General features: G+C 36.7%; 1 protein-coding gene across 1 annotated transcript in view; it reads left to right on the top strand.

Annotated features, from left to right (window-relative positions):
• The window catches only part of LOC117180237 (glutamate receptor ionotropic, kainate 1-like), a 709739-nt gene that overhangs the window by 543342 nt on the left and 154531 nt on the right, over positions 1-11866 (top strand). The gene's annotated exons all lie outside the window — the stretch shown is intronic.

The following is an 11866-nucleotide window of genomic DNA, read 5'->3' as shown; positions in this document are numbered from 1 at the left end:
AGGGAGCTCTTCTTAATATTTTGACACCAAAATCATGTCGATACACCTTACCGACTGCGAGTAAAGCCACCCACGCTTTAACTTGACAGACTGTAACATAAATTTATTCAATGTTGAATAACGGTTTAAAGCTCCTACACAAGCTAAAAAAGATGAAATTTTTCATAAATTTTAACATACAAACATTATTGAGATATATTACAAAAATTTACAAGAACTCTTGAAACTCTAACATAAGCTGTAAAGGGGGCATTTTTTATCAACTGCCCAGACTTTAAAAGTCATGTGCTTATATTTTCGTTACATTCTCGTAATATGTTTAGCTACCCAAGAGTACTTAATCGACAAATTTATAGACCACGATTACCCTTCCTCTTCAACTGGTGGGGGGTGACATTTTTAACCCCAACGCCTGCGCAGGTATTTTCAAAAGCCTGTAAATTAATTACTATTTAAGTGATTTCAATTTTCATGAGGGTTTTCTATAGGCTATTTCTCAGTCTTTGATTCTATTTTAATAACGAAAAAAATTGACTTTTTGGCTTTAAAAACGGTCCTGATTAAAAATATGGTCTAGTAAATGGTTTCCTAGATATAGGCTCTGATGTAAAGGTAGTCCTAATGCTCGTGCCCAGACGTCATCCTTTAATATTCCGCAGACTAGTAAGTCTACCATTCTTTCATCGCGTTCATGTTCATTCAGAATCATATGACATCAGTTACTTAATGATTTGAGAATGTTTTACGGTGGGCCAGGAGAAGTTTAAATAGTCTGTTAGTTGTTATAAACAAATAAAAAGTGCAAAATACTCTTTTCAGAATTGATCTTGATATCTTTCCGTATAAATGATTCTTTATTGTTATAGTTCTTCAGTTTACAAGAATTAAAGATTGTTCTTAGACAGTCGTAAAAAAATTTCATTTTATGAAAAAATTTTTATTCGAATATGTGCATAGAAACTCTTATAACGTTTATACTCAGCCTTGATTTTGTAAACTGAGCAATTGGATGCCAATAACAGCAGTAGTAAGGTACAACTATAGAGCGACAGCCGCCCACCCCCACTCCTCAGCCGTCTGTCTTAACTGGCGCCTTCCCCCTGTACTAGGCCGCGAGGTCATTGACCACTGTTAAGGGTGGGGAGGGTTGTCACATGTGACAACCCCGTACATATATGATGACTAAAGCTGAAGGGAGCACGTGTATGTATGCCTATCTTATGCTTACACACACGTCTGGATATCCATTTTCTGAGAAAAGAGAGTTTTCTGTCGTCATTTCTAAAAATCAGAATCTTTGACTATATATTAGGGATTTTAACTAGAAATTAAATATCAATGTGATTCTTTTAATGTTTAAATTTGAATAATAAAGCTTATTTACTAAACGAATGGGATGATAAATAAAAGTGATTAGGATCATATTTAAACCTATTTAAATAGAAATATTCAGCAAATTAAAAAAATACATCTAAAATCCTGTTAAACAAAACAAGAATCCAACGACCAAATTTGGGCCACAACGAATAAACGAAAACCAAAAAAAAAAACCTTATTGTAATCTGAAAAAAAAAACAAAAAAAAAACATATCGTACTTGAAGTGATTGAAGTTTTCGAAGAATGTACATCTCTATTTCCAGGACTTCCAAGTCAAGGCAGTACTGGTACATGATGAGAAACCTCAGTTTTGATCTGACTGATTACATAACACAAATCTGTATATTGCAATTAATTTCAATCTTAAATTATTGTATTCCAGTTTTTTAAAAGAAGGACTGGTTAATTCTTCTAGATTGATTATTTTTCTACTTGTGATGTCTTGTAAAAGAGCAGCTTTTTCCAGACCTCTAGTACATATCTGACTAGCTGATTTTGCAACATCAAGTAGATTTAAATACAGAAACTTCGTAGGAGTTTATCTCACAAACCATTCGATACCGTGGAAATAACATGTGAACCAGTTATTTTGTTCTTTCGTAACGCTACAGAAATGCGAGAAGAGATAAGGTGGTACAGTTATCCAGTGTCCAATATGGTTATAATATAGTGCAATGAAGGCCACTTCTTGTGCAATGAAGTTATCTTCAAGATCACGAAAGCCTTGAATAATATCAATCACGAAGTCCATAATATTTTTCACATAAACAAGAATGTTTACTGATGATGATTCTGATGAAGAAGACAACGAAATGAAAAAAGACATGTGAGCTTCAAAAAAGACACTTATATGGTGAGATATGTAAAAGATTTTTTCTCATCCCTTTTTTCCAATTTTCACACAGCTGACTGTTCATGAGATAACGGTGACAGTGTAAAAAGATAACTTATTTCCTGTCCAAACCTGTCCTAACTAAACACATGTTTACATTAGGATGTCATATGTGTGTGAAATTTCGAGAAATGAAAGGCCGAAAAAATGATTTATTATCCTCCAAAGTCAACAAAAACTTGACGCGTCAATTTCCAAAACGTACCAGAGAAAAGAGTGTGATAAGCATCAGCGTAAAGATTCTTTTGGGGGAAATCTGTTTCCGAAGGTATTTATGTACAGGCAACTTTTCTAGAATAAAATTATGAAGAGTTTCACCGTGTATAACTCTGTGTAAAGTAAGCACTTTGACCTAGACTCTTGTTATAGGGTATTTTGCTGTTCCTTGTGATAGAGCTTTTGCGTGTGCTAGTAAAAAACCGGTGCTTATTTTTGAACGACGAACAAGGAGTGACGCTTCCAAAATGTGTAAACGACGTATCCCGACAGGGCCCATGAGACAAAAAGCATCTTCTGTACATACGAGTCGAAGACGCATCTCGACTACGTTAAGAAGAAATTTGTTTTGATTGAAAACGTCGCAATGCAGATGACCCATTAGATCTATTGTTGTGCCTGCACCAGAATAAGCTTGGCGAATTTTTTGTAGCTGGACCTTTAAATGAGCAGTGTTGCTGGGTGCGATCTGTACGCGCATGTATTTTTTGCAGAAGAAACTAGTATTTTATTGAAATATACGTCCACCAGATTGAACATCGAATTCTGCATTTGCCAAAGTTTCTGTTGGTGTTTCCAGTTTGACGCGTATACTAACCATTGTGTGAGCAAGATCTATGTATTCTTCGCCGTAACCTGAAATGACAAACTCTATCGGCGAATCGTCGGTCAGCAAGGAAGCGGGTTTGTAATGGACTGATTGCGAAATTGAACGATTGTTTCCACCACTAATTTTACGGTTTCGATTCTTCTGTGTTTTCTTATTTTTCCTTGTTATGCTACTATTTGCTTTCTTTTTCGATTCCGTATTTTTCACTCCTTTCTCTTTCTTCTTCTTCGATTTATGCATTGTACCAAGCCTCTTAACTTCTTTCCATTTATTCCCTTTTCTAAGCTGCGCGATATTCTCTAATCCGCGAACTCCGGGTAACTGACACCCGAAATTTCTCACGCAAAATTTATAAGCCGAGCAGTCATAAGATTATCTATTCTATCCAAAGCTTTTTCAACAATTTTTGACCAGATTCCTTAAAACGCCCGTTAAATGCCTGCTTGAGAGGTACTTTACAATCAAAATAATTTAAAACGTTAATACCTGTACGAAGGGCCTCCTTACCGACTGTTCGCGCACCACGTGCTAGTATCTGTAGCAACACATCAAAAAAGTGCCTAGAAAACTTACAATTCCATGACCGCGCTAATACGACGATCCGGAATAAACTTTTGATATTCCCCTTCCATCTACTCTTATTGTGTTATCTACGTAATAACTCATTATTACTTGCTCATTTAATGTATCTCTTCTTTTCTTCTTCTCTAGTGATTTTTTAAAATAAAAGTGTCACTGTCAGAGTGCCAAACTGGAATGGTAAAGGTAGCCTCACATGATCTCTTATATCTATTTCTATCGTGGGAAATTCAGCATGAAGAAGTGAAATATAATTTGGAGAGAAAAAGTGTGTAACTTGTGTGGATGCTAAAATATAGTTTCAGGTTTTGACATGCATAATAAGTAAAAGAGGGGATTTTGCAACACCCGTGATGTGAGGTTCACAAATATCGCAGTAAACAAACATTTTCTCGGATGTACCACGCGTTGTAACGCAGTCGTTTGTTTCTCTCTCACAATGCTCCACATAAGCAGCGCTGCCAATATCAACACAACTTATTGCACGTTACGTTATATGTAAACGTCCCCTTAGAAAAAAATGACGTCCCTTCATCTTACAATCGTCTGGACAAATTTTTTCAACTTTGACATAGCAATGTTTTACTTTTTGGAAAATTAATCCTACGTGTTCTCGAGCAATCGGTGTTTGGTTTAGCGCACGCACAATATAGTTTACCTATGGGTACACAACAGGTCAAAACTCGGAGAGAATAGGATTTAACCATTTACCAGTCAGCATACTTGCGCTGTATTCATCTCTACTAGCATTAATAGTCATTAATGAAATGTCTGTCAGTCCAACAGTCCAACGAACCTGTAAAAGTATTTAGTACAGAAGTTGAATAGCGAAGAGAGTCGTAGTATTGTGCGAAAAATGTTTCATACTTCTATTGCTCGGTAAAATTAAGTGAAATTGATTCCATCCACTTAACATGTAATTTCTTTAGAACTCCTTCCCCTACTACGTATCAGTCGTTCAATTATAAATTCTAACTCATTAATATCAGTATCTTTCTTCACACCCAATGGTTCTCTTCCGTAAAAAACTCCGTCTATATCTTCAAAAGATAGATCTTGCGACTTTTAAAAATATGGGTTTTGTCGTAGGCCGTTAATTATTCGTTGTATCATAAAAATGTCCTTTGCCATCCAGCTTCATAACTTTTTGCATTTTCCTGTACTAGAATGTCATGCATTATTATAGACTTGTCAAATCTGTCGTAAAACATCAATGTAACGATGAGTATTACTATAACGTAAAATAGCGATACATACGTTTTTTTAGTTTACAATTTAATCTCTCGACTACAGGAGCCTAACATTTGGATGGCGTACAGGACGAAATCTTATACCCCGGGTCGATAAAATATTTTTAAAACCTGCACCGAGAAATTCTTTTCCGATATCGCTCTGTAGACAGGCAGGAGAACGCTTTTCACTTTAATGGAGAATAGCCACAAAAACCCTTCTTCACTTTATTCATAGATTTATTTTCAAGAGGCTCATCCTAAACGTACTCACTCAGCACGTCAATGACAACCAGTAGATACTGGTATCCATCGTTGGACTCTTTTAAATGTTTTAAATCAACTAAATATGCTTCCTATAAATCATCTGTATTTTTTATATCGCAATTTATTCTTCTGACACGTCGATGAATTGGTATATGTAGATTATATGAGCCTTGAGATTTTAACCAATTGACCACCTTTGCACGTGAGACTCTGCCACGCACAGCGTTTTCGAGTTTTTCAATACCTGCGTAAGAAGCTTCATAGGATGGATCAAATTATATTTCTTCTGCCAATTTCATGGTTTCAGACACAATGTTTTTCACTGGCTGCTAACTCTTTTCGACCTTTGAGCTTTAGCCAAACCTGCGCTGAGAGGTGTTGCTCGCTTCGTAGTTCTACCTGGCGCGTAAGAGATCCTTTTGTATACCTCGTTAGCACTAATGATGTTTTCGTCTTCTGTCATTAGTGAGTCATAAAGTCCAGGCGATAGTTTTGAACTGCACCGACTACCTCTCTCTCTCTCTCTCTCTCAAAGAGATTACATCTTTTTTCCATGCATTATTTACAATTTTACCATCTATAAAGAGAGAACCATGTGAATCCCATTTTACACGTTTTTGCATATCTGGTTGACAAAGTCGTTAGAGTTAGACAATTCCTTTATTTTTGAAAGTTTTTGGTATATGCCAAACTCTCCCCATCTTCTGTATAATTGAAATTACTTGTATCACGTATATTTTTATCTCTCTGATTATCCTGTTCTTTAATTAGTTTTTGATGCTTAGTGGTTTCCCGGATAAAAAATAAAATTTTTTGTAAAACTTGTTGAGACATTTTTCATTCTTCATACTCATCTTTCAAAAATAGAGAATGTAATATTTGACTCATTTCAGCATTTAGTCTGGTCCTTGGAGTTTGGGTCGTATTATTGCGAATGGAAAATTTGTAGTTATCACCAGAGAAGATATTATCTACAGGATTCATCAAAGAAACGTGCGCTTTCGTATTAACAGTATTATTCTCTGATCCGAAAGCTTGTTGCAGACATTTTTCTACCTGCTCGCTTGGCCCTAAGACCATCTTTCTTGAATGTTCCATAATTGTTTCATGAAAAAGGGATATTTACTCTCGTGAATTAGCTGAGCTGGAAATATTTGAGAGAAAACTACCGATAATGGGAGCGAGTAATAAAGGTAAAAATCCACCCTTCTGAATTATAAATCATATTTTATTACACTCTTATATACATTTTACGAGTTTTGCATTAGCTGTGCTCAGAATCGCTTTTCATTAAATACGATCGAGTCGACAGAGTGGATGCAATGCGGCTGTGCTTTTCCACCAATGTGTTTACGTGCACTCGACGCCATCATAGACATATAACTAGTATCTCATCGACTTCAGCTCCTCCTTTAATATTTTTGACAGCTGTGTATACACATGAAAATCCATCGGTTGTAAAAATATTTGTTCTAAAATGACAATTATCGTGTATAGACTGTATTCAATCGAGAAAAAAATAACCATGAGGTCCATGTGCCTGATGAAATAAATTATGTCAGATAAAGATAACAATAAGTTTTTATGATGACTCCCTTTAGTAAAAAGATCTACAATTGTATTGTTTGAAGATTCACGCATTAGCTCATCGATAATTATGAGCTTAGGACGGTCATTATTGCTTAAATAATCAGCAGGTTGCGGTGAGCCTTCTTGAATTTCTATGATTTTATCGTATGCAGAATAACTCGACTGCCATTTTGAGTAGTGAAAAATAATACGTTCAAAATGTGTATCACACATGACATCGATATAGCTCAAAAATTTTGTTACAAAACAATTTTTTCCACAACCACGTGACCCGCAAACCATTGCAGTAAAAGAATATTCTCAGCGAGGGTTCTTTTTCTGTATTGATATATAATCCACTATAGTTCATGATTTATAGTAAAATTATATAGTTGAAGCTTATTAGAGCCTGGTTTGCATGCCGGCAATCAGCTAGTATTTGGCATCCGCGTTCCTGGATCGCCTGTATCAGCTTATCATCAGACGATCTCGCGCGTTGGGTGCACCTGCGCCAGCTTATGGTGTGAAAATATAATCATTATTTATCTTCACCACTTAATCTCTTACAAAATAGCAGAAATGAAAAAAAAGCGCAGAGTTTATGGTATTTTGACTCCTTTCAAACACTTTTTAATTTGAACAACCAAAAGCCTTTACAGCCCAGCCCAATATGCCATCTTATCTTACCTGAGCTGGGATCTTAATCTCATATAATTTCACACGCAAGGAAGGTTTAGGGAAATTTGTTACAAAAATTTCATATTAACTAAAAGCATTTTTTATTTTTGTTTCAGAATAATAGGGGTGGATAACAGTTTCAAAACTTGCTTAATAAACCCTTATAATATTTCCATTTAAAATATATACACATGCTCTCACATATTACACCTATATATGTACATACAAATACACACACGACAGAGAAATATGTACGTATATAAATACTTGTAATTGGTGATATGAATGTTGACTCATTTTCGACCATTAAAAATCATGTAGTTTATCGTTGAAATTTTTCCCGAAATATTGTTTTTAAATATGAAAACTGTTTTTTCTACAAGACAATTATTGAAAACATATGACCGACATATTTTTAAATTAAATATGTGGACGGAAGCTGCCAAAAAACTTTTCAACAGTCATTAGTATTTTTTAAATGTTTTACACAGATTATCTTTCATTTCGTTTGTAATTTGTGTATTTAAAATGCATGTTATTTCGTCAAATACAAGTTGAAAATTTTAATTTATAAAATCTGGCGACAGTTTGGGCTTTACATGTTGGTTAAAGTATTCAAATTCAACATTTACTATTTGACGCATAAGTTCACTTGAAAGTCTATGTAATTTTTCTGCCAAATAATAAGCACTTAATTCTTCGAAGAAAAGTTCTTGTAGAGCTTGACATTCGATTATATCCGTTCCATACTTCTGATGCGTTCATCGATGGAAGTGACAATGTGACGAGGCCTTGAAGTGTAGGTGCTTGAAGAACAATGCCGGGGACACTGAATTTTTCATTTTTTCCTTGTGTCTCGCTATTTGTTGATGTGGTTGCTGTTATCGTGGCTGCATTTTATACAATCTTTTCGAATAAAATAACTTTGATAGTATACGAAGTTATGAAAAATAAGTTATAATGGCCAATATTATCTGGCAAAGTACTAAAGTTTGAGTTATTGTTACTGCATCGATCCTCCAAATAAGAAATAATGAGATCGAATTTTTGTTGTAATTGAAGCGATTCATTACTATCAGAGGAGATTCCACTGAATTTATTGTCAAAAATTCATATGACTGGTGCAAAGAAACCTTCGACTTGTATTTCCAAACCAAGAATTATCTTTTTCGAAGAACAGTTATTTAATTCATAGATTGTTGCAAGAATCAAAGGTTGACGAGGTGAATATTTTACTTTTTTCGCTGTTGCACTTTCAGATGATCTCATATCTGAAGGGCATATTCATTTTTTTATATACTTTTACTAACAAATCTTGTGAGTATTCACAATGTTTGACGATAGATTCCATCGTTTGCCTTGGAGACTGCGATATGTTAAATGTTTAAATTTTCAGAGTATAACTGACGGTTTGTCTCGCTCTGCAGTTTTTATAGCTCACACATGGCTGTTTTAAAATTTATCCAACATTTTATTACAACTTCAAGTTCTTGCAATTCGAAAAGAAATTTTTCACGATTCATAATCGTAAGCTGTTGTGATAGGTGAACAAAAGCTTCCAAATGAGCCCAAGAACATTGCAAAATTTTGATTATTTAGGAAGTTATCGAAAATTTAAGAAAATAGTGAAATTTACACTTTTTTTGCAATATATACTTAAAAACCAGACAAACAGGCTTCACCCTGGGCTTATTTTAGACAGAATTCCTAAAAGAATCAACCTTTTAAAGAGACGTTTTTTTAGCTCCGGTATAATTAAAGCGATAAATACAAACAAGTCTCACTACCGTGTGATAGGTGGTTACAGTCTGTAACGGAATCAATATGACGATCCGGCAAAAGTTACGTGCACCCTGAGAACACGGAATGATCCAAGGACTACCGCCTTCTGCATTTTTCCCGCAAGTGTTTTAGCATATTGTTGACACGCAGGAATGGTTTCCAGGCTATAAACGAGTGAAAGCTTAGCGCATCCAAGAGCGTCAATGATAAAGACGATTAGTTTAACAGAATATTCCGGGTACAATCGTTGCAACTCCCTTATAAGGTCTCTATACCTCTCTTTCTTTTCATTCTCCTTGGCTATGATGTTTTTGTCAGCTGGTGCCGAAAAGTCGATAACGAACATGGTTCGCTTCTCGAAGTCAAGAAGAACCATGTCTGGCCTCGAGTGTGCAACAGAAACAATTGTCGAGAATATAAAGTTCCAGTATATGCGGCACTTCCTATTCTCGACAATCGACTCGATTTCCCTCCGAGCATTTAGAGAAGCGATATTAAGGTCAATATCGTAACGGTAACAAAGATAGTCATAAAGCACTCTTAGTGCCACATTGTGCCTTTGGATGTAAATCATTCTCGCATGAGTTGGACAACTAAATAGTATGTGCGCTAAATGTTCGAGGTGTGCATGGCGAGATAGATAGATAAGATTTGATGCATTTTGCTCACCCCTAATACTGAAGTTCAGTACGAGTGTTTCAGCAGCCTCCTCCGCTGCTTTGTACATAAACGCTCCTTTGCCCACTTCTTTGGGATTCCTGACCACTTTGAGAAGAGGGTCTCTTCCATTTGCGACTCTATTTGCTGTACGCAGAATAATCCTGTTGAGAAGACATTCAAGACTCAATATTCCGTGACCACCTTGACGGCGTGAGATGTACAGTCGCGGAACAGAAGACTTAAGATGCATGCTTTTGTTCATGTGCATAACCTTTCTTGTCTCGATATCAATGAATCTAAGCTCATTCTTCGTCCATGGAACTACTCCAAATGAATAGAATACTACCGGGACGGCAAGCATTTTCGTTGCAGATACTTTGTTCCTCGCTGACAGATCAAAAGACCAAATCTGCCGGATAAGACTCTTGTATCTCCTTCGGAGAGTATCCTTTATAGATGCCACATCCTGAATTCGGCTTTGTGGCACGCCTAGTTATGTATAAGTCTCTCCAGTACAAGGGTGTCGTATAGCGCTTCTATCAACGAGCTTAGGATCTTCAGGGATATCATTAAGTTTTCCTCACTTTAAATAAACTTTGGCACATTTGTCTAAACCAAAGCCCATTCCAGTTTCCTTAGTATATCGTTCGAGAATCTCTAGAGCTAGATGTTATTGCTCTTGGTTTTTAGCATAGATCTTAAGATCGTCCATGTAAAATACATGAGTGACCTTGTACTGTCGATCTGCAGATTTGCCGCACAAGTACCCGTCGGAATGGCGAAGTTCAAGAGATAGTGGTAATCATGTAAGGCAAAAGCGGAGTGGACTCATTGTGTAGCCCTGAAAGACACCACTCTGAAAGATGACCTTGTTAGTTCCCACATGACTTTTTCCAAATAAGATAGTAAATCTGATTTTCCAAGGCGCCATCAATCTCTCTATGCACCCAACTATTTGCGGATGAACCTTTAAGATTTCCAAAAGACAGATGATAAGTCTATGGGATGTAGAATCGAAAGCTTTCCGATAATCAGTCCAAGCCATCAAATGGTCACGCTGGTAAGCTGGTAAAATGCTGCATCTTTGCAGACACATCTGTCGATGAGCAGGTTCTCCCGACATCCGGCTACGCCTTTCTTTGAGCCTCGTTATTCATACATTTCTTGCCACACAGGTTCAATTGCCTGAACAATCCTATCATTTAGGATAGATGTGAATATCTTATAAGGCGTGTTCAGACAAGTTATTGGCCTGTAGTTTTTCGGATCAACTAAGTTGCCTATTTTCGGCAGAAGTATTGTGCACCCTTCCACCAACCACTCTGGAATCGGCTCTTCCGACTTCAAATGTGAGGTGAAAATACGGGCCAAATGCTGATAGGTTGAAGAAAACTTCTACCACCAGAAGGTTTTGATACAATCTGGTCCCGGTGCGGAATAGTTCTTCATCCCTCTCAATACTTTTTTCACCTCCTCGATAGTGATGGGTGGGCGTTCTTCATCAGGTGTTATGAGGGCAACACATAACTCCTTGAAGCTATTTAAATTTTCTGAGTCTTCGTCCAGTCTATGCTAAACTTTGTAGACTTCTATCCAAAATACTTCGACCTCCTCGGGTTCGGGTGGGTGTTCGACAGTAACTGGAGTCTCTTGGAAGAGTCGAGATGGGTCAGAGAGAAACTGTTGATTTTCTCTGACCCACCTCTCCCTCCGCTCTAGACTTCTCTTAGCGTCAGATAGTATCCGTATTCTCTCAACAATATGCTGCCTGATGGTCAGCAGCTTTGACTTGTTAAGTGTGTGATAACGGGTCCGGAGTACGCGCGCGAACTTTCGAACCTTGGCGGTAAAATTCCTGCCAGATGTGATATAGTCATTGAATGCGGAACGCGTACTGTCTTGCTCAGCCGATCTTTATGGCAAGTTGATGCATTCGTCTTTTGGTCTTATGATCAGCCGTTGGTTTTGTTTTACGGTTCGCATCGGCCAAAGCTCTCGCTGCATTA

This window comes from Belonocnema kinseyi, chromosome 9, assembly GCF_010883055.1.
Source record: "Belonocnema kinseyi isolate 2016_QV_RU_SX_M_011 chromosome 9, B_treatae_v1, whole genome shotgun sequence".
NCBI lineage: Eukaryota > Metazoa > Arthropoda > Insecta > Hymenoptera > Cynipidae > Belonocnema > Belonocnema kinseyi.
Note: the sequence above shows the minus strand (reverse complement) of the source record. Positions and strands in the feature narration are given on the sequence as shown.